This window comes from Lissotriton helveticus, chromosome 4_1 (genome assembly GCF_964261635.1).
Source record: "Lissotriton helveticus chromosome 4_1, aLisHel1.1, whole genome shotgun sequence".
NCBI classification, from domain to species: Eukaryota; Metazoa; Chordata; class Amphibia; order Caudata; family Salamandridae; genus Lissotriton; species Lissotriton helveticus.
Window position 1 is genome coordinate 550,790,411 of NC_136063.1, and position 24,615 is coordinate 550,815,025.

Here is a 24,615-nt window from a genome sequence, read left to right on the forward strand (position 1 = left end):
TGGCGTTCCGGAAAAGGCAGAGGAGCAAGCTACTGACCTTTTTGTTGAGGACCTTATCATGAATCATTTAGCACCTAAGGGACTGAGCAAGTTTTTCGTGGTGGAACGGGCCCATAGAATCCCGGGTGGAAAACCTAAAGTGGGAGCCCTGCCGCGGCCTCTGATAGCACGGATTTTCAACTTTCGGGACAAAGACGTTATCCTTCAGGCCTCGCGTGCGGGTGGTCCCCTGAAGTTTGAAAACTCCTCCATCAGTTTTTACCCGGACTTAACACAGATGGTCCAGAAACAGCGGCTGAGTTCTATGAGTGTGAAAAGGAGACTTCGCGAGATGGACCTTAAGTATGCCATGCTTGAGGATTGAATATAACGAAAGGGTGTACTTTTTTGATAAGCCTGAAGTGGTGGCTGATTGGTTGGACGCCCTTCCGGCCCGGCAGGATCCTGAGAGTCAGCCTGGTGGAGCGGAGGGAGGACCTGAGGAGCAGGAATGATCACCATCTTCCAGGTCCCCGGGGACTACGAAAGGACTTTCAATACAGTGGTTCTGGATTTGACTTGTTACTGCCAGCTTTCTTTTGCGCGGGGGGTTGCGGGGATATCGTTGGGGTTTATTCCTCCTCAGCCTTACTTCTCGTAGTTTAGTTGGGTGTGGGGCGACAGGCACACTGCAAGTTGGGGTGGCTTTTTAGTCGTACGCAGGGGTGAAGGGTGGGGGGTGTTGTAATGGGTTGTTTGGGGGTGGGTGGATGGGGGGTGTTGATGTTTTGTTTGTTGTTTTTGCAAGGTGCTATACTGCAGGATATTTTCATCGAAGCATTGGACCCAGCTCGTGGTTGGATCTTCTTTTTCTTTTATGAGGGGGGGTAGGGGATTGAGGTTGATGAGCTGGAATGTCAATGGATTGGGGGACAAGATTAAGCGTGGGGTGGTACTACAGCTCCTGAAACGCCAATCCCCTGATATTGTTCTCCTTCAGGAGACTCACTTGGTGGGGCATACGTGTCATGCCATGAACAGGAAGGGGTATAGTCTAGTTGCCCATGCTGGGTTCTCCTCTGGATCTCGTGGAGTTGGGATCCTTGTTAAAACTGCTCTCCCGCTTGAGGTGGAATCCACTGTCATTGATGATAGGGGACGCTATGTGGCAATTTCAGGGCGGTGGGAGGGCCGTACTATTACCGTGGTTTCTATTTATGTTCCTCCAGGCTTACAGTCGACTACTTTTGCTAATCTGGGGCGGGTGTTGCTTGATTTCCCGGCTGGGTCCCTGATCTTAGGTGGGGACTTTAATGCGGTGGTTTCGGGTAGGCTTGATAGACATCCACCCAGGGATGTCAAGGGGACGCATAGTTGGCTGCCTGATTTTATTGATGCGCTGGGTCTGGTGGATTGTTGGCGATTGCTTCATTCCACTCAGCGGCAGTATACTTTTCACTCGGGAGCCCATGGTAGTCTCTCCAGGATTGATTATGTGTTAGTACCGGCTGCACAGGCGTTTGGTGTTGCAGAGGTCCGTCATATGGCTCAGGGGATTTCAGATCACTCCCCACTATGGCACCGATTGGACTTAGCCCCGGGTGCCGAGGGTCGGGTTGCCCCGATTAACCCTTGGTATCTTCGTAGCCCTAAAATTCGTAGTGAGCTTGTGAAGGCTCCAGAGCATTATTTCCGAGAGAATGAAGGCTCGGTTTCTTCCGCGGTCTCTCTATGGGAGGCTTTTAAGACCGTCTTGAGGGGTCAGGCCCTGTCATTGATCGCTGGAGTTAAGAAGTAGAGAGAGGAGGAAGTGGTTAAGATAGAGACGGAAATAACAGATTTGGAATTGGCTTTGGTGCAGGAGGTGACCCACTCGAAACTGCATGTTCTGCAGTTGAAGCAGCTTGAATATAAGTCATTGGTGTTGGATGCGGCGAAGGCTCTTAGTCGGGAGCAACAGGGGCGTATCTATGATGTTGGAGATAAGGCTGGCAAATTGATAGCTTGGTCAGATAGGAAAGATAGAGCAAGTCGTGTGGTGCCAGAGATTGAGACGAAGGATGGGGCCCTAGTTACCGACCCACAGGAGATAGTGACGTGCTTCGCCAATCATTTTCGCACCGTGTACTCCTCTGTGTCCGATTGACCGGATGAGGATTCTCGTTTACTGCTTCGAGATATAGCCCTTCCAAGTCTTTCTGAGGAAGATAGGGATCTAATGGACTCGGCGATCATGGTGGATGAAATAGCGTTAGCTATGCGTTCCTTACGTTCGGGTAAAGCAATGGGCCCCAATGGTTTGCCAATTGAGTTATACAAGCTTCAGCCCGACAGGATTGCCCCGTATTTAAGGGACATGTTCATGGAGTGCCGCGATGGTGGGTTTCTCCCCCGGGATCAGCGTTTGGCTACCATAGTTTTGTGTGCGTGAACTGTACAGCTAAGGCTGTGGGTCTTTTTAATCACTGGTTGACCTCATGGTCTCCGGTTCAATTGAGTTCACTGAGTGGCTTAACCTGTCCTCCACCATTTGTACACCTCCATTCGTTTTGATATGGCAACCAACTGGGGTCTAGCTTTTGAGAGCGCAGAGGTCCAGAGCATTCTAGACGAAAACCCAAGTCTCCTAGACTCTATTCCAGTTGCGGTTCAAACAATAAATAATGATGATGGATGGGTAAAAATTCTAGCTCTTAAAAAATCCCATTCAAGAACATCCGTACATGGACTCATTATGGCACAATACCTTCGAGACGGATATATGACGTTAAAACGCATGTTTTTACAACGCATACCGTTACAACGGGACTTTTACAACGCCAATACTATTACCACGCATGTATTTACAACGCATTTTTTTACAACGCAGGTACCTTTACAACGCATACCATTACAACGTAAGTATTGGTAAGTATATATATTTTTTTTAATTGTATATTATTTAAAATTAATATAATGTAATGTAATTGTATTTAATTTAATTTAATTTAATTTCATTTCATTTAATTAATTTAATTTAAATTTAATTTTATTTTATTTTTACCCTGTACCCCTTTACCCAAAAACCCAAAACTGACCCTGAACCCTAAAAATACCCCTTTACCCAAAAACCCAAAACTGACCCTGAACCCTAAAAATACCCCTTTACCCAAAAACCCCAAACTGACCCTAAACCCTAAAAATACCCCTTTACCCAAAAACTGAAAACTGACCCTAAACCCTAAAAATACCCCTTTACCCAAAAACTGAAAACTGACCCTGAACCCTAAAAATACCCCTTTACCCAAAAACTGAAAACTGACCCTGAACCCTAAAAATACCCCTTTACCCAAAAACTGAAAACTGACCCTGAACCCTAAAAATACCCCTTTACCCAAAAACCCAAAACTGACCCTGAACCCTAAAAATACCCCTTTACCCAAAAACCCAAAACTGACCCTGAACCCTAAAAATACCCCTTTACCCAAAAACCCAAAACTGACCCTGAACCCTAAAAATACCCCTTTACCCAAAAACTGAAAACTGACCCTGAACCCTAAAAATACCCCTTTACCCAAAAACTGAAAACTGACCCTGAACCCTAAAAATACCCCTTTACCCAAAAACCCAAAACTGACCCTGAACCCTAAAAATACCCCATTACCCAAAAACCCAAAACTGACCCTGAACCCTAAAAATATCCCTTTACCCAAAAACCTAAAACTGACCCTGAACCCTAAAAATACCCCTTTACCCAAAAACCCAAAACTGACCCTAAACCCTAAAAATACCCCTTTAAAAAAAACCTAACATATAACATTTTAAATATAATTATATACTTACCAATACTTACGTTGTAATGGTATGCGTTGTAACAGTACCTGCGTTGTAAAAACATGCGTTGTAAATAAATGCGTTGTAATGGTATTTGCGTTGTAAAAGTTCCGTTGTAATGGTAGTGCGTTGTAAAAAATGCGTTGTAATGTGTGTTTACCCTTCGAGACAACTGTGCACCTTCAGGTCTTATTGTCACCAATGCACCACGCTTATTCCTTGATGATAAAGAGTTCCTCAAGGACTGGTCGATGATAGCCTGGAGGTGTACGAGGGATTGGCTAATCCTGATCATCAAAACCGCAAAGAGAACAGCGGACAAGATATTAATTGAGATCCAGGTTCTAGAGGGCCAAATTAAAGCTACATTGAAAAGCGGAATGTTCAAAAAGGGACAGGAAGAGAGTGACAAAAACAATAAAGACTTTAAAGAGTCAATTGTTTTTACCAAGTTAGAAAAGTTTAAGAAGGACCTAGCCAAATTCTCTATGGAGCGTGTATATCCATACACTAGTGACACATATACAGCACCAACATTCAACCGAGGTGGAAAGAAGGGTGGCTCTACGTATGGCACATCTAGTTCGGATGGAGCATCTAGTGATTCAGACACCTCACAACATGGATCTGCTGATCAAACACCTAGAGGCCGAGGCAACAGGAGAAACTGGAGAAACGGCAATCATCCTCAGAATTTTAACAACTTCCAACCCTGGTGGCCGGCTAATCCCTGGATGTTTGGACCTCAATGTCCCCCTCAAATGGGTGCTTTTGGCCCCCCTCCGATGCAACAGGGTCCAGGGTCGTTTCCTTTTTTAGGATTCGGCCCGAGACGAGGCAGGGGCAGGAGGAGACAAGGAACCACGACACCACAAGTACATTGGAACACGGAAACTCCTCAACAATCGAAAACTCTCCGCAGCGGAAAGAAAGTTCCGCAGGACACGGCAGGGACCAGCAATCAACAAGCCTCGTAATGAACCTTAGTTCACATACACTCTCCACTACTGAAGAGCGACTCTTAAACAAAGGCTTGGGTTTCGTGTCTACCCAGAAAGGGGATCCTTTCGTAGCCCAAATTGAACTTGCTAAGTTCTTTCGCAAAATAAGATTGCACTATTTCTTTTCTAACTCAAAACAAACAAGTACTGTCCCCGAAGATAACAACACGGGATTAAGGAAACCCTCTAATTTCAATCCACCTGCCGCTGCTCTACCATCGAAAGTGATGACCTTTGAAGCGGCAGTGGAGAGTGACATTAATCGCATCTACAAAACAGAGACCAGACCTTTTATGAACCTCCCAAAGGACGAACAGCTTGCTCTACGTCTATTAACATCTAACGACAAGATCACTATTAAGCCTGCTGATAAAGGTGGAGCGACAGTCATCTTAGATACTGAGACATACCGGAATGAGTGCATCCGGCAACTGAGTGATCAGAAGTCATATCTCCCATTGAGAGAGGATCCAACAGAGAAATTGCAAACCAAAATTAACAACTTGGTAGAGGAAGCAACAGGAGAGGGGTGGATAACGCCCCAAGAGGGACAATACCTAATCACTAAATACCCTGTAATTCCCTACTTCTACTGCCTTCCAAAAGTGCACAAACCCCAGCGGCCGCCACCTGGCAGGCCGATAATTTCTGGCATTGGGTCTGTCTTGGAACCGCTTTCAACTTTTGTTGATCACTTTTTGAACCCTATGGTCAAAGCGATGCCCACCTTCCTGCAGGATACAAAGGATGTCCTCAGACTATTACCAACAATACAATATAACATCGAAACTGATATCTTGGTATCATTGGACGTAGAGTCTCTATATACGTCTATTCCCCAAACTGAGACCCTAGAAGTGGTCGGTGCTCTACTGGAACAGAGTGATCATCAATCCATCACGCCCACGAGCTTCATCATGCATCTAGCTGAAATTGCCATGAAAGAAAATTACTTTCGCTTTGAGGATACCATCTACCTGCAAACGTCAGGGACCAGCATGGGCAGCGTTTTCGCGCCGAGCCTGGCGAACCTCTACGTCCATAACTTCGAGCAGCAGGAGGTTTTGACGGCCACCAATCCATATCTTTCGTCATTATATATATGGAAAAGATATATTGACGATATTTTGGTGGTGTGGCGGGGCACTGAAGCGGATTTATTATTATTCCATGACTGGTTGAATGGAAAGAATGCCTACTTGAAGTTCACTATTGAACATAGTAGAACATCTCTGGCCTTTTTAGATCTGAGGCTACATGCAACTATTAATGGCATTGAATCGGAACTCTATCGAAAGCCGATGGCTAGAAATGCACTACTAAGGTATGACAGTTGTCATCCTCGTGCTTTGAGGGACAATTTGCCCTTTGGTCAATTTCTTAGGGTACAAAGGAATTGTTCTAGCAAAGAAGCCTTTGATATCCACTCGAAGAACTTGGAAATCCAACTGAGTGAAAAGAACTACCCGAGAAAGATCATCAGGCAATCAAAGAAGAGGGCGTCCAATAATAATAGAGAGTCCCTACTGGAAATACAGCCACCAAAAGATAAGACCAATCGCATCGCCTTTGTAAATACATTTAATACCCGCTCGAACCAGGTGCAGAAAATCATAAAAAAGCATTGGTCTATCTTGAAGACTGGAAATGATGATATCGCTTTACCCATCTTTGCCTTCAAAAGAGGACAAAACTTAAAAGATCAATTGGTCCACACGCGTCCTCGTAACAAAGAACCTAGGCAAGTGGGTACGCTGTGGGACTTACCTCCAGTTTCTGGACACCATCCATGCGGGGCGTGCACTGTCTGCCCCCAAACCAGGAAATCTACCGAGGTCGATATCGGGACCAATCGCCCTTGGACACAGAAAAGGTTCACTAACTGCAACAGCAGTAATCTGATATACTTGATAACCTGTCCATGCCCTTTGCGATACGTCGGTATGACGACCCGGAAAATCAGGACAAGGTTACAAGAACATAAAAGCACAGTGCGGTGTAAGAAACAAGCCACCCGTCTCACCGCACACTTCTTGGAGAAGGGACATGGTCCGGAAGACTTTTGTTGGACGGTTCTGGAACAACCACAAATACCCCTATCATGTACTGACATCAGCAGGTTTCTCTTCAAAATTGAACAGAAGTGGGTGTACCGCCTCAATAGTGACAAGGAGGGACTCAATGAACCCATTCCCTGGATGTCCCTGTGAGGCCTCACTAAAATACTTGAACTCTGGAATAGTGATCTATATGGGTTTTCGCTATTTTTTGCTGTACCTCCATAATTTAATTCTACCTCTTAACTATTCCATCTGTGTGAGGGGTTTCTATTATTATTTCTTGCCCGGATTTATGATTGGCGCGTAGCCCGATCTGTCTGGCAGTCTAAATGATGCATTTTTGCATTTTTCTTGTTAGGGACTACATATCCCAGCATGCCTGTGATCACGTGGTCATATCACGTGACTGCCTCTCTGCTGTGCAATGAGGAAGTGCATATTAGTCCTCTTGGGAGACACATCGGTGCCCCCCCAAGCAGTACAGTTGACTGCCAGGAGACATCGACGGACAGGTGAGGGAGCGCCAGCCTGTTCTGTGCGCGCTGTTTGTTTGTTTGACAGCGCGCAGCTAGATACCGATCACGCTACCATCAGGATCGGCGTATTGAAACTCTGGTGTGCTCATGACGCTTTTGCTGCCTGATTTAGATCGCGCTGAATATTTACACCACTAGCGCGGTGTTTAGAAGCGATCAGGTCGATACTAAAGGGGTTTTCATTTGAGCAGTGCATTTACACGCTGACACGCTCAATGTTTAGCTCTTGATAATTTTGCCATCTTTAACTTAGACCGGGTCTGTCAATATCGGACGAGTGGAGTTGAGTGCTAGTGGGATGGTCCACATTTTCATTAATGCGGACTGTGCAGGACGCTCATAGCAATATGCCACATCGTGAACTCATGTACCTTTTGATTTCTTTGCTCTAAAGATATTATTTGTAAATTCTTTGTAGAGCGGTGCTCCTCATACCTGCGCTGTAGCCAGGTGGGGTGAAGCCTCTCAACCATCATATTTGGGTGAGTCTGCCAGCTGGCAATGTGTGTTGTTATACATGTGAATGTGCACTCATCACAGTATATAATTCATAGGAATATGACATATTCATGTTCTCTTTTTCTATTTTGTTTGTCTTGCCGTGTGGATCGAATACCGTGTGATGCAACAGTATACGGTTGAGTATATACCTGAAGGTCAGGTGATATCGTTCTTATTTTCTTTAATTTTAGTAGCAGTGTTCTTATTTTTCGGTCCTGAAGAATGCATTCTGAAACTATGTTCAATATAATGCAGAAACATGTCGACCAATATTGAGCGCGGTGATTATTCAAAACCCGCACTCACACTTGCTTTTTAAACCTTAGGGATTGGGAGACACTAATAAATGTTGTTTGTCCACCTAATCACCTAATTTTACATTTCCCTTCACTTAACACTCTTTTACCACTACAACACTGCCTTTTCAGTAGCCACGTTTAATTTATTCTTTTGTACCATATACAATACCCCTTACCTCACACACTTCGGTCACGGTGACATCTGACCGGCCGTTTTGTCTCCTGGGTGAGGAGAATCCAAATGATGAGAAAGAGGGCGGTACAGTGTGGCTTCTGATGGAAACTATTTCTCCAGATGCTCTTGAGCCTCAACGTGGCCTGCATTTCACTAACACGGATGATGTTCCCAATGGTGTCTTTTGTGTAGCATTGGTATTGTGATCCACTCTGTTTTGACCCCTTTTTTGTGACCCCCAGGTGTACTTTGTTGTGTTGATACTGTATTTCGGTAAACTCGCCCTCAGACCCTACTTTCATTCTTACTAAGTTGTTAGCTAATAGACTAATCACGGTCATCGGCGATCTAGTTCATCCGGATCAATCTGGTTTTATCCTGCACCGGAATACGGCATTGAATCTTCGGCGGCTGCATGGTGTTATCGCTAGGGCGAGGACGCTGCGTGAATCGGCCATTTTGGCATCTTTAGACGCCACTATGGCGTTTGATACTGTGGAATGGCCGTATTTATGGGCGGTGCTGACTAAAATTGGTTTTGGCTCGGAGTTTATTGGCTGGGTGCGGCTTCTTTACGCGGATCCCCTCGCTCAGGTAGTGGTAAATGTCTGTGTTTCTGCAACGTTTAGTCTTGGGCGAGGTACCCGTCAGGGTTGCCCGCTGTCTCCCCTCCTGTTTGCGCTGGCGCTTGAACCCCTAGCTGCGTGGATCCGTTGGGAACCCTCTATAAAGGGTATTTATTGGTCCCCAGAACACGAAGATCTATCTCCTTGTATGCGGATGACATCCTTTTGTACCTGACCTCCCCCAGAAAGTCCCTGATAGTGTTATGCGACGTTTTGATTTCTTTTGGTAAGAATTCTGGTCTGATTATCAACTGGGCAAATCTTCTCTTTATGTACTCAGTGGTGATGTACCAGTTTTGCCGCGTGGTTGTCTTATCCAGATCGCTCAGCAGGGGTTTAAATATCTTGGTATTTTTATTTCAATGGACCCCTTGATCCGGTATGAGAAAACTCTCCTTCCCCCTTTGGCGCGGTTGAGGCGAGACGTGGCGAATTGGTGCAAACTTCCACTTTCATTACTTGGACGTGCGGCCCTTTTTAAGATGATGTCCCTTCCTCGTTTTTTGTACGCCCTGCAGAATACCCTTGATTTTGTTCCTGGTAGCTACTTCCGTATAGTTGAGGGTCTACAGAGGAAATTGCTGTGGGATGGTAGGCCCCGGATTGCACTCGCCAAATTGACGCTCCCCTGGTACGACAGGGGTATTGCTCTTACCGATATTAAAAGGTACTATTGGGCGTCGCAGTTGGGGGCCATCAACCACGGTACGTATTGCCCCGGGCCAAACCCAGGTTTTGCTATGGATAGGTGGTTGCTCCCTGGAGGTAATTACTATAGGGCATTATATTCCAAATCGGTAGTGAGGTCTCTGACGGGGCCTACGCGGACAGCTGTGCGGGTTTGGCAGGACGCCACCAGCGCGTTGGGGTGGAAAGATCGTTTGACCTTAGCGACCCCGCTTTTTGGATCAGATCGGCTTGGTAAACTGTGGAACACGAAGGGATTTGACAGGTGGGACCTCATTGGTATCTACAGGGTGGGTGATCTCTGGGTTAAGGGGCAAGTGAAGTCCGTCATGCGCTCGATTCGGTCTTCCCTAGGGGGGTGGAGATACCTGAGTCTGCCCCGCTGGAGGACCGTGTTCTGGATGGTTATATACCGGATAGTACCATCTCCCTAGTGTATAAAAAACTGATTAACCATAGAGCAGACCTTCTCTTGCAACTGCGAGATCAGTGGACCCGTGACGGTCTTGAACTTGATGATGAAGATTGGCAGTCCGCGATCTCCTCCCCAAAGGAGGTCGCGATTCCAGTTCGCCTGAGATTGGTCCAGCTCAAAATACTACATAGAGTGTATGTCACGGGTCCCCGCTTGGTTCAGATGGGTTTTTCGGAGGAGGGTCTGTGTAGGCGGGGTTGTGGCCAGTTGGCCACGTTTATGCACATCATCTGGGAGTGTGGGAAAGTAGCCGACTATTGGTGCAGGGTCCACAAGGTGCTTCAGGAAGTTACGGGCGTTGCCTGTTGAATGTTTGGGAGCCCACTGATCATAATGTAGCCAAACGCAATGGGTGACCTTGGGAACAATGATTGCTAAACGCAATATTGCACAATTGTGGGGAACCCAGCGGCCTCCTACTATTGAGGGTTGGATGGATGACATGGATTGGTGTATGTTCAGGGAAAAGACTGTATATGTGGCTCGAGGTCGTCCCCGAAAGTGGCATAAAATCTGGGCCCCCTGGAATCGCTATAGAGGAGATGTATGTGTGCCACCTGAAACAGTTGTGCTTGATCTCCCGCTTTCCCCCTAATCTTGAGTAAATATTATATTTGAGGCCTTCTTTTCCCTCTTCCTCTCCCCCTCCCCCCCCAATTATATCCTTTTTATACTGTTGTTTATGTACTGATGGTCAGCCCTTGCACAGTCTATTTGCTTTGTGTAATTTATTGATACCTTGCTGTTTTCTTTGTTTATTTTTAATAAAAAGAAATATAAAAAAAACTGTGTCAAACATGGTGGAAAGATCTAGCAGCACCAATGCTGCATTGCCCTCACCGTTGACTGTCTGCCTAATCTGTTCTGATGCGGTGGTCAGATACAGTTCTGTGCTGTGGTATTTCCTGAAGCCATACTGGATGGCGTCCAGATGTCTGTGCTTCTCGATATAATCAGAAATAACTGTACTCATGGCATTCTCCCCCATTTCTGCAGGGAATGGAAGCCTAGAAATAGTGCGGTAGCTGTTATGGTCAGTGACGTCTAAGGGGCCGATTCCGATCTCGTAAGGAAGGCCTCCAAATTGGTTTCATGAAGAGCAAATCCGATTCAGAGCCTTACTTTCCGCTCGAATCGTCCTCCGTTACAAACGACCAAGTACAATGTGTAGATCGCGTCCGCACCAACCGAATTGTTTATGAACCCAAATCTACCTGTCTGACTCGTACAGAGCCAAATCGTGTTGCGCAATGGAGCCTGATTCTGAACGGGCGAGTACAATGCACGATTCAGACAGGTGTATCGACTAGGTCTCAGCGAGTGTAAGCAACTGTCAAGGATCTTTCCAGGGCTTCTGCAGGGATTGAGTTCCAAGAACGAAAACATTTAAGGTTTATTTTTAGTCCACTCTCAGAACAAGACTGCTGAAAACTAAGAGTAAACAGTACTGCTTTATGGTCAGACCAATTCAGTGGGAGAGACGGTAGACACTGGAGGAAGTCATTATTAGAGAATGCTCCATCCAGCAGATGACCTGCTGAATGAGTGTCACCAGTGACACATTGGAAGAGACCTATGCTTTTCATAACATCTGTGAGATATACAGCATCCCTATCCTGAGGGTCCTCTAACTATAAATTAAAATTGCCTAAGATTGTAAAATCAGGCTACTGCAAAATGACATCCAATGGCTGGCTCAAGGTATATAAAAATTCTGCCCTGGGACAAAGTTGGTGCTACATGACTGAGCCATTAAATGAGTATTGATTATTAATTAGAATCTTGAAGGACAGGGCTTCTAGGATTGTGGAAGAGGACTAGGGGGTAAAAGTGTAGACGAGCAGGATACGAATGGAACAAGCCAACAAAAGCTTAGTGAGAAGAAAAAAAAAGGAGCCATAAATCAGCAGCACAACAACTTTAACAAGAAATGTGGTACATTTATCAGACTATAACCTTAGTTAGAGGTTCCAATTTTATCTTTGGGGGTATCATTCTGACCTACATCAAATTTGAGCTATATAAAAAGTCGTATAGATAGGTTTAACCTTGCAGGAAAACTTAAACTCAAAAAATGGTTTCTTATGAAAAAAACTGACACTGTTATTACCAGAAATATTGGACCTAATCAATGTAATCTTAATTTGTTGCATACTCGGTGAGAACTAGATGAACGCATTGTGGCGGTAAATGATGCTATTCCTAATTTAGAAGATATGAAAATCACTGTGGATTTGAGCTGTCCAAGCAGATTTAAGCCCAGAGGTTTTTGAGAAAGGAGTGATTACAGAATTAATAATTAAGAAAACTGAAGTATGTCTAAAATAACGTCTACCAAATATATCTAAACAATTAGGGAGCTCTAAATTCATGAGAATTTGGTGATTTCCCTGTCAGATAAATGTGGAAACATGATTGTCCTTTTCAAAGAGGATTATTTAAAGGAAAGTTATAGACAACTCCAAGATATTTCATGTTATGAAAAAGTTGAGAAAAATGTGATTAGTCAGGCCAATGAAGCTTTCTAATTGAATTGAAAAGTCCTCAGCAAGTGGGATGATTACCAATATCTAAAATGTAACCATTCAAAAAAAATTCCTGTGTTGTATTTAATACCGAAACTCGAGAAATATGCCAGGAATCCCCAGGCAGACCCATTGTATATTCCTTGGGATGTCTGTTAGAAAACACATTCCAAATACACTGACTTCTTTCTTTGCCCCTTTGTACAATCACTACCCTCATGTATTAGAGGTAGTGGTGTTTTTTAAGGACAATAGGAGTCAAATGAGAAAAAAAGATTATCTCCTCATGACTTTGGATGCAAGCAGTTTGTACCAGTATACAACATGAACCAGGCGTAGCAGCTTGCAGTTATTCTCTCGGAGCTCAAGCTTTATCATTTTCTTACATATTGAACTGTTATTAGACATGATCAAATGTTGTCTTGATAATAGCTGTTTCATTTTTGATGGTAAATTCTACCAACAAACCCAGAGCCCTACAATGGGGACCTGCATCACCCCAGTTACACTAATTTGTTCATAAACTGGTGGGAGGAACAGGCCACCAGCATGAAGGAGAATTACATTGAACACGAAGTGCTCTTGGATCATTACATAGATGAGCTCTTCATCATATGGGGGGAACCAGAAAATCAGCTATTGCAAGAGAACTGAATAGCAATGACCACAGTTTACAATTTATCAGCAATATTGATGCACATACTGTGGAATTTTTCGATCTGGAGATTCAAGTCTGTGGTACCAAGCTGAATACTTTGCTGCATTGTAAGAAGACTGCAGGTTATATTCTTTTACATGCAACCAGCAGTCACCATAGGAATCCGATAAATAATATCACATAAGAGGAAATAATAGCAGTAAAAAAAATTGCGTTGTAAGGAATGGTGCAAAACAAAGAAAAAGGTTATGATAAATAGATTTCGAGTAAGAAATTACAGCAGTGGTATTAAGAACAGCAGAGAAAAGAGTGAAACAAGTGAAGAGAGATGATCTTTCAGTAAGTAGTGTCAACAAGACAAAGGTGGTAGAGTCAGATTAATCACCACATACAAATAATAATGCCAAGAAGATCAGACGTATCATGCACAAGTATTGACACATATTACAAACAGATGAGGTAGTCTCTAAATACATTGATTATTTTCCCAAAATTAAATTTCAGAAAAGCAAGTCATCAAAAGACACTCAAGGCCTCATTACAATGTCGGTCAGAAAGGCTCCATTCTGATTTTCCTAAGCCGTGTCTGAACCCATGTTTATGACCGATTGCGATCGAAGGTAACCGTTCGGTCTCTCCGACTCGGTACAGACCAGTATTCGGAAACTCTGAGCCTTCAGAGCTGAATCGTACAGCTCTACGGACTGCGTCGCTGACGTATTATGATTACGGATTCGGACCGCCTTTCCTAATTGATCTATCTGACATGGAACTGCTGACAGAAACTGACTTTGGGGTCCCAAAGTAGGCCTACCTTCACCCGGAGGCCTCCGGTTGGGGACCGTGGAGGTACCCATGGGATCCCTCTTTACAACCATGCACAGTGTGGCAGGCACCATGGGGTGCCTGCGACAGAGTGCATGGTTTTCTGCAACCACCCCTTTTTTTCAATGGGATCCTGTGTTATCGGTCGGAACACCGGCTCCCATTAAAGTTAATGGGAGTCCGACCGATCGGTGTTCAGAAACATCGCAATCGGACAAGAGTCGGTCGGAAGCAATTTCGACAAGGAGTCAGTTGGAATGCTTTCCGACCGACATCGTAAAGAACAGTGCAGGAACACTGTTCTCAGTAACAACAAGAAAGATAATTCATATGACAGCAGAGGCTTTTTCCTAGACTGTAAAGCGTGCAAATACAGTAAGAACTTGAAAAATATTGAGATTCCCAACAGCCCAAACTATTTTGAAATTACAAGAAATGGTTCTTCAAGGTCAGATTACTCTGTATACCTTAAATGCCAGTGTGACATTCTTTACATTGGTAGTATCATCCAACAAGTAAAAAACAAGTGTTAGAGCACATGAGGGAAAGCAGAAATTTGAATAGGCCAGTGGCATGACATTACAAGGATTTTCACTCAAGGGACAGCACCAAACTTAAATTTTTTGGCTTGAACAGAATCCTTTCTAACATCGGAGAGGCAGACAAAGTTAGAAATGAGCAGATTAGAATCATGCTATATCATTACTTTGGACATCCTGCCCCCAAATGGGTTGAATTTAGATGAATAGATGGCAGCCAGTTTGTTTGGGTTAATGAAATAACATGTATGAAACTGTTATGTTTCATGTATTTCAACTTTAATAATTTTGGTTTCCAGTGCAAACAGAAGTAACAAAAATTCAGGCTGTAACTGTTTTTTTAAATGTTTTTTAATCACACAGATGAACATGGGGATATCGACACCAGGAGGTAGCATGAAAGCTAAGATCATTTATTTAATTTCAGCCTTGTACTGTACAGCGCAGTAATTTATAATGCCTTCCAGGGATGTATTTTTGTTTGTTTGTTTAGCAGTTTGTCTTGGGTCTTGATAGTACATTTGCCCACTTGGATGGTACTTTTACAAACCAAAATTTAAATGTTGCTTTTCCCTGTGATGATGTTAAATCTAGTTCATCAGGACATACGGTTTCATATGATAATTTTAACAACTCTCAAGAATGAATACATTTGTCAAAAAACAAAAGAAATATCTGCACCTTTGTACTAAATTATTGTTATGAGGCACATTGTATACTGCAGCACACAGGTAGCTGCTTACGTGGATCTTAATTGTGTTGTTGACATGTCTCAACAGTCAACACAAAAAAATGTAAAACAGATTGAATATTTTCTTATGCTCAGTTTCCATTAGCAGTTTGCTATTTATACATTACCCAAAGATGGCCACCCACTCAGGATAAATTGGAACTTCACAAGTCATGGACTGAAGTTGAGCAACCAGTAACTTGTTCATATGGATTTAATAATTAAATTGTAATTCTGATCATAAATATATGCTCATTCCATCATGGCGTTCATGATTTTTGCTTTGACCAGCCCTTTTTTATGCTTTTTACTGTTAGTCTCTTTTCACCTTTAGATATATGTGTGTGTGTGTGTGTATATATATATATATATATATATATTCACTGAAAAAACCATAGGTTTCACACCAGTTATAGTTAGGAATTAGCATTTAAAAAACCTATTAAATTCACTGAAAAAACCATAGGTTTCACACCAGTTATAGTTAGCTGGAAATGTTACTCGCATAAAACCATTGAAATTCCCACGTTATAGTTAGTTGGACTCACTATATCTTGCGCGTGCAATGCACTGCTGATGACGTCACATATTACATCACTCATGACATGGTCAGTGACATCACTCATGACATCACTGATGGCACCATCCAGTGAATGTGTGTATTTTTAAAAAATAAATATGTGTTATATATGTATATGTAAAAGTTGATGGAAGAATAAATGTTTAAATAAGGATTTACATGGATGTTTTTTTTTTTTAAATTGATTGGTTCACTGGCTTATTAAGTGTATCTTAGTGTATACATATATTAGTGAGTAATGTTTAAATATTTAAATATAAGGATTAGTGTTTCACTTTGTGTATAAGTGGCTGCATGGGTTGGTGAGTAGCTACATGTGTATGTATATGGGTTATTAGATGGTTTTTTTTAATATCAATATGAGTGTCTATATGTTTGGTGGGGGTATTACTTAGAACATAGATGCATGAGTGACTGACTCTCTGTTTGTATGTGTTTTGAAGACAGTATATGTGCAGGACTGTATGGGTGGATGACTGTGTATATGTGTGTGTTACTGACTGAATGACTGTCTCACTAGTGTCTTTATAAGTAACTACATATGTTTTAATGTAGTATATGTGAATATTGATGTATATAAGTGAGTATATGTGAGAGTAAGGGATTGTAAGAGTTCCTGTTTAAATAAGTATGTGTTTCTATAAGTGATTGTTTAAGAGAGTACGTATGTGTAAGGTTCCTTAGAAGTAAGGTGGTAGTGTGTGTATAGCTGTATATGCAAATAAATGGATGTTCAATAGTTTATTTGCATGTGTGAGTATGTGTGAGAGTATCTTTTGGATGACTGTCGGTGTGTAACAGGATGTATAGGTGTATCACTACATATGATGAGTGAGTATACGTATGAGTGATTATATAGAACTGTTGGTGAATGAGTGGATGTGTATATAGATGGTGGAATTATTGAATTGGTTGTTGTAACTGGTATGGGTATCTCCATTTTTTTGAAAATTTTAGTTTCTATTTTTGAATATGTGTTTTAAGGGTTACATTACAGTGAAAGGAGGTCTGTCACTGTATCACAAGGATGGTGTCATCAGTGACGTCATGAGTGATGTCACTGACCATGTCATGAGTGATGTAATATGTGACGTCATCAGCAGTGCATTGCACGTGCAAGTTATAGTGAGTCCAACTAACTATAACGTGGGAATATCAATGGTTTTATGCAAGTAAAATTTCCAGATAACTATAACTGGTGTGAAACCTATGGTTTTTTCAGTGAATTTAATAGGTTTTTTAAATGCTAATTCCTAACTATAACTGGTGTGAAACCTATGGTTTTTTCAGTGAATTTCATAGGTTTTTTAATAGCAAATCTCTATAGGTATGAAATGTAATATTTTTTATAACGAATTTTATATTGTATAATTATGTAATATTTATTTATTTATTTATTTATTTATTTTATGCCCCGGAGCGCTCCCGGGGCGCGTACCGATGCGCTCACCGGTAAGCGTAGTGCTACGGCGCGCCCCGGGGCGCGTACCGGTGAGCGTCCCGTCAGCGCTATTCCCGCGAACAAAAACAACATTGTGACGTATCGCGTAGCCGCGTGATGCGTCATATGACGCACAGCGTAAGCGCACCCGGAAGCACGCGAGCGCATACGATCGTGAAACGTCCTGACGCGCTTACGCAACGCGCCCCCGGGCGCGCCCCGGGACGCGACTAGGGCGCGCCCCGGAGCGCGCCCCGGGGCGCGTAACGTAAGCGCGTCGGGTCATGTGACCTGAAAATAACACTTTTAATTGGTTCACAACACTTTTGGTTTCCAAATGATGAAAGCCCTGGTCATGTGACTTGAAAATAACACTTTTCATTGGTTCACAACACTTTTGGTTTCCAAATGATGAAAGCCCTGGTCAGGTGACTTGAAAATAACACTTTTCATTGGTTAAGAACACTTTTGTTTTCCAAATGATAAAAGCCCCCACCTTTTTTCCTCATTTTCACTTTGTTATTTGAGTGAGGAAGACCTGCTTTTTCCTTACAGAGATAGCTACAGTCATATCAGCAGCTGGAGCATCTGCCCCACCACCACCACCACCACCATCAAAAAGACCACCAGAAGATCACATTGGTGGTCAAGAAGAAGAGGAGGAGGATGATGAAGAGGAGGAACAGACAAGGCATTTCCTGCCTGAAGATAATCAGCCCTACAAACCAAAAGAGCACTTCGTATGGGAGTTCTACAAAATCCCAAGGGGTTTCAAAAAAGTCAACGCTGCGAAGGTGACTTGTTTGATTTGTGGTGCTGAGCTGTCCAGGGGGAACCCTAACAAAAAATATTCCTTCCGGAATCATACCATGATTCGGCACATGATGCGTTGGCACGCAATCAACTATTCTGCTGCAGAGGTAAGGGACCTCTGCAGTAAGCTACCCCCATCAACATCCAGACCCTCAACATCCAAAGAACCAACTCCATCGGGTTAAGAGGCAATAGAGACGATGCCTATCATACAACCAAAATTTAACGATTTTAAAATCGTGTGCAAATATTGTGGAAAGACACTTTGCTATGGTGAGCAAAGTATAAAACTTATCATCTGTGCTGGGGATAACCATAAGTGCCCGAAAAAACCCTAATTTTTTCTGGTTTTTTTTGCTCCAGTTGAGCCATTTACAATTCCCTGTTTTTTGTTTCTTCTCATAAAAAATACAAAACAACTATAAAACTGTTCAGAAAAGCCAAAAAAAGTCAAAAAATGTTCAAAAAAACAATAAAAAAATATAAAACATCAAAAAGAATAAAAAAACAGTTCTTTTTAGAACTACCTTTAATTTATAAAAATAAACCTATATTTTTAAAGAATCTCTGTCAATCTTTTTTCTGCAGGGTACGCGTACCGGTACGTGCACCGGGGCGCGCACCGGGGCGCGCACCCAAAAAAATAAATAAAAAAAATATAAAGAAAGAGTGAGCATGAGGGAAGAACACAGAGAGAGTAATGTTAATAGAAAAAGAGCTAGAGGGAGCAACACAGAGGGATTGTTTATTACATAGTAAAAAAACAGAGAAGGTGTAATAGGGTGTAAGTGAGAAAAGGAAAATGAATAAGGGAGCGAAAGAAGGGAAGAGAGAAAAAGAAGACTAAAGTAGAGGTACTGGTAGAATGTGAGTGGGTGTTGAAAGTAAAAGGAAGGACAGTAAAGAATGGGGAATGAGGGGTAGTGATGGAACTGGAATAAATGAACAACGGTGAGGGAGGGTGAGAAAAGAGCAGTGAGTGTAAGTAAAGAGGGGTGAAAGAGGGTGGATAAAAGTGAATAAGGGTAAGACATGGGGAGTGACAGAGAGAAAAGAGAGAGAGAGTAAAGGAAGGCGTGACTGAAAGAGTCTGAGTGAAACAGGAAAGAAAGGTAAGTAAGGCAGTGTGGGTGACTTATAGGGAGTCAGTGGGTGTAGGTGGGGGTGTGGGTGTGTAAGATGTGTGTGTGGGTGTGGGTGTGTGGGGTGTTTGGGTGTGGGTGGAGGTGTGGGTGTGTGAGATATGTGTGGGGATGTGTGTGTGTGTGTGTGTGTGAGGAGTGTGTGTGTGGCTGTGTGTGTGTGTGTGTGTGTAAGGTGTGTGTGTGGTGTGTGTGTGGGGTGTATGTCAGAGGTGTGTGTGTGTGTTGGGGGGAGGTGTGTGTGTAGGAGTGAAGTAAATGATTAAGGGAAAGAGAATGAGTGAGGCAGCAAAGGAAGGGAACAGAGGGTAAGGAAAGTAAAGAATGGGGACTGAAAGAAGTTGCATGTAGGAGGGGAAATAGGGAAAGGTGAGTAAACATGGAGAATATGAATAAGTGAGGGAAGCAGAGTAAAGAAACAGGAGTGAGGTAGGTTGAGAAAATAGTAGTGAGGTTAAAGTAAAGGGTGATGACAAACTACATTTTTTTAGTCACACTTACTATATAATAAATGTAACTTTAATTAAATTTTTTACTACATTTTGTATCTGTGAAAGAGAGAAGAAAAAATAAGTTATAATTAGTAAAATATGTATTTTAAAATAAAAGATACAAATGAAGAGGTTAAAAATCATAACAGTGTATTTAGAAATAAAGTAAGAGTGAAGGACACAGAAAGGGAAATAAAGTAAGGTAGAAGGACAAAAAGAGGGAAAAAGAAATAGAAGGAGAGTAAATTACTAAGAGTAAGGCATATAGATTCACTGACAGAAAGGAAGAGAAGAAGAGAAAAATGAACTGAAGGTAAGAAAGATACCAAAAGAATGTGAGTTAGCAAAACTAAATCAGGAAACAGGAGTAAGTAAAAAGATAATGACTGAGAGGGAAAGGAGTCTAATTAAGGATGCATTTAGAAGAATGAGGAATGGAAGATAACTGAGAGTAAGTGAAGGAGAGTCATAGAGTGAAGGGATGAAGGGAGAGAGGATAATATAGAAGGATTGAGGGAAAAGGAGTGAGGAAGTTAGTAGACAGAGAGACTAAGGGAAGGACTGAGTGAAGTGGAGTACAATGAGTGAGGAAAGAAAAATGAGTAAGGGAGCAAAAGAAGGAAAGAGAGGAGAAGAGGACTAAAGCAGTGGTACTGAGAGAAAGTGATTCGGTGATGAAAGTAAAGAGAAGGACACTGAAAGATAGGAAATGAGGGGTAGTAATGGAACCGGACTAAAAGAAATGGGTTGAAGAACGATGAGAGAGGAGCAGTGAAGTTGTTGTAAGAGAAATGATAGAGGGTAGATAAACACAAGTGAACATAACACAAGGAGAGTGAGGGACTGAGGACATAGAGGTAGTGAACGGAAAATAGAGAGAAGAGGTCAAAAGAAAGGAGCAAACAAAGATAAGCGAGGGAGAGTGGGTGATTTATAGTGATAGAGTGCGACAATACTGCTGAGTGAGTAAAGAGGAATTACTAAAAGAGCAAAGGAGGTAAAGACGGAAAAGGGAAGTAAAGCAGAGAGACTGAAAGCTGAATAGTTATGCAAGGGAGAGAGGGGATGCAGACAGTTGAAATGAGAATGAGGGGTTGTGAAAGAAGTGTAGTAAAGGAACGGGGCTGAAAGAGAGTGAAAGAAAGACATTATAAGTGAGTTAAAAGAGCTGAAAGAGGGTGGAAAAAGGAAAGTGAGTGTGAGACAATGGGATTACAATTTAAATTACACAATACAAACTATAGAATAACTTGTAAAACATGTTACATAGTTTATTTTTGCTGTTCTCAGAATATATTGAATTTCACTTAAAAAAGTGAGTTCAAACTACTCATCATATGACAGCGGGGGAAAAAACACAATCAAAAAGATTGTGTTTTAAAAAAAAACATCTAAACTTAAAAATCACAAATGCACACTAATCTTTGATTCACTTACTTTTCCTTTAGGCCAAATAGTATATCATGAAGGTCCTTTTCGTTGGAAAGTACTCTGCTGTTCACAAAAAAATCAATTTCATCGACTTTCTAGAAGAAAAGCTCCAAGAACATCTGAAATATTTTCATTATTTTCATGTACTCTTTTTTTTCAGTCATGACTCTTTGCACATTCCTTCACTTTTCCTTAAGGCCAAATAGTGTCAGATGTATCATTATATTTTCAAATTAATTAAAAGAAACTCTGAAATTACAGTTTTTCCGACGTTCTGAAAGAAAGGCTCATACAACATTTTCACAATATTTAAATATTCGTAATTCCATCTCTGACTCACTCATGTTCATCATTTCCTATAATACTGATATCACTTACTATGAGATCCACTTACAGTACCTATATGACAACTCAATTTTTTATATTATCTTGATCACTTTTACTCAGAATATAATTTTAAACAGCAAACTAACCTTTATTACCTGCTCCAGTCTTCATAGGCCAATTACCTTTACTTAAATTTTGGTTCTAAAAACACTAGGTATGAATTTTTTTAAGTCAAAATGCAAACGTTGTTTGAAAGTCAAATGAGTGTCATTACAGTGGGTCCAACCTTTACGACTTTTTAAATAGCATGTGTAATGCCCTGATGTTGTTGAAGGACCGTCATGATAAATAATAGCTACAGTTGCAAAGGTTCTTCCTGAAATTGATAACTGAGAAGCCACAATTTTTTTTATAGAAGTTGACAATTTACTTCCATCAGGTCTACATCGTTGGAACATTAAAATCACATATTTACCATAAGTTTGTAAAAATAATGTGGACAGCATTGCAGACTTACATTGGGTTCACACCATATTGTGATCAGCTGCTTTAACTAGATTATTAAAAGACACTGATTTACAGTCTGGTAAACTCAAATATATAAATCTTTCAGTGTCTATTCTAGTACTACTTGATAAACTACAGTTGTCGCAGTCATGCTGCCATTGATAAGAAAGGCTAAAAAGATTTTTTATATCTACACCTTCATCTTCCAATACATCAAACATATACATTAAAAATTCCTGACAATCCTGCGGAATATTCTATGAAAATTGATTTTGACCAGAACATATGTCTAGAAGATTTCGAATTTCTGAAACACTTTCTATTTTTGCTCTATCACTGCTACATTTCTCAAACACAGAATTAAAAAAACAGCAGAATGTTTGATCCCGATTTTCAACAATCTGTTCTTGTAAATTTTGAAGAAAAAAACAACATTTACCACTACATTAGCATAGCAGTTGACACCTGAACTGTTTTCAAACTGAAATCCAACAACATCTTCAACAGAATTCTTTTTCCTTCAGCTTACAATTACAGTTTCATCTACTTTTTGTCTTTTTGCTCCTACCTCACTGCAATTATTCTCATTTCTTCTTTTTCGGCCTACCACACGTTTTTCAAACAGAGGATATTGAGGCAAATGTGGAGCATACTCTCTTCTTAACCTATTGTATTCTTTAACACAATCTCGATCTGCACAAATTTTTGCTTCATCAAAATCAATCAAGTACAATCCAGATAAAGTTCTGACTCGTGATAATGCCACATATGCCATACCCTCTTTAAACACATAATTTCCAATATTCACCAAAGCACTATCTACACTTAAACCTTGAAATTTATGAATTGTCACCACATATGCCAAACAAACAGGAAACTGTTTTCGGCGAACATATAGGTCTTTCACAAGCAAAAATCTAGCTGAACAACGACAAATGTGTTCTATTTCGTCAATGCCATCAAATTTAATTTTTAAAATTTCAATTCCATCTCTATTTTTGTAATTCACAAAACCAACAACATGACCCATTGCTCCATTTACCAGACCTCTTTCAACATTTAACTTCCTTCTCAAAATGATACGACAATTTAAACACACATTCAGAGTCTTTTCAAAACCAGCAGTTTTAGATATAGTCTTCTCTAAAGAATCCAATTTTGATTTCAAATTTTCAGACAAAATAATTGTTGCTCCCATATGCTCTATTTTATCTATAGCTTCCAGTTTCACTATCTCTTCATTTTCTAACTTTAACATTTTGTTGTTGAACATGGAACATTCTTTCAGAGTTGGCATCAAACATATCCCAGATTCCTTCTCGTTAATTTTCTTAAAAATATTCTCTGGAAGAATCTTTTCATTTGGGTACAAATTTGAAATTAATCGTCCATGTAAAGCTTCTTTCCCATGCTGACTTACTTTTCCGATTCTTACATCTTGTAGAATATTTTTATAATCTTCATCCTTTGCCTGACGCACATTTTGGAGTAGTTCTGCATATTTGAAATTTAACCATATATTAACATTTCCAATGCTTCCTAGGCACTTCCTGGTATCTTCATGCGTGACCATTTTAAACACTGGTTGTCCTTTCACTGGAGTCAACTGCAGTAGATCTCCAAAAACAATAATGTGTTTCCCTCCAAATAACACATCATACTCTGTTCTAAGAATTTCTTGCATTCTCAAATGCACAAAAGCAAGCATTAGATTTGAGACCATGCTTACTTCATCAATGATAAGAAGTTTCATTTTCTTCAGGACTCTGGAAACTTCGGAACACGCATCTCCAGATAGCTTGTGGTATTGCAATTTGTTATCATGCTCCACTGGCAGCATCAGTAAACAATGTAAAGTAATCCCTTTAATATTATGTGCTGCCAGCCCAGTTGGAGCGGTAACAACACAAGACAGCGGTGATTCAGTCCTTTTCTGCAGATAAGTTGCAATTGCTTTAATCAGAAAACTTTTTCCAGTTCCCGCTTCTCCACTCACGTACAGTTGGACAGGCTTAAATGATGTACATGAGCACTCTTTTTTCTCATGACTAAATCCATGTTCAACCTGTTCTGTGACTTCGTCAAGTATCTGCTTCTGCTCAGGGTTTAGTTGTTTCACCAAATCTTCTAAGTTAACTACATCATCTTGAGCTTGTTCCATAGCTCTTTCCACCTCATCCATGGCAGTGGCAGCTTCATTTTGGATAATTGGTCCTCCTAGTGGATCCTGACTCAATGAAGCAGAACTCTGACTGTCTTGAGAACTGTCTCTAGCAATCTCTACAGCAATTGTGGCTTCTTGCTCTATTTCTTCGTTCAACATTTGCAGATAATTTGGAAAAACAGGACATTCTATGGTATCCTTGGTTGCATTAAAAGAATCTTCGTAACAGAGAAAATCTCCAAGTAGTTCCTCTTCTGTACGCCATGGCTTAAAGAGTTGCAAAAGAGCTA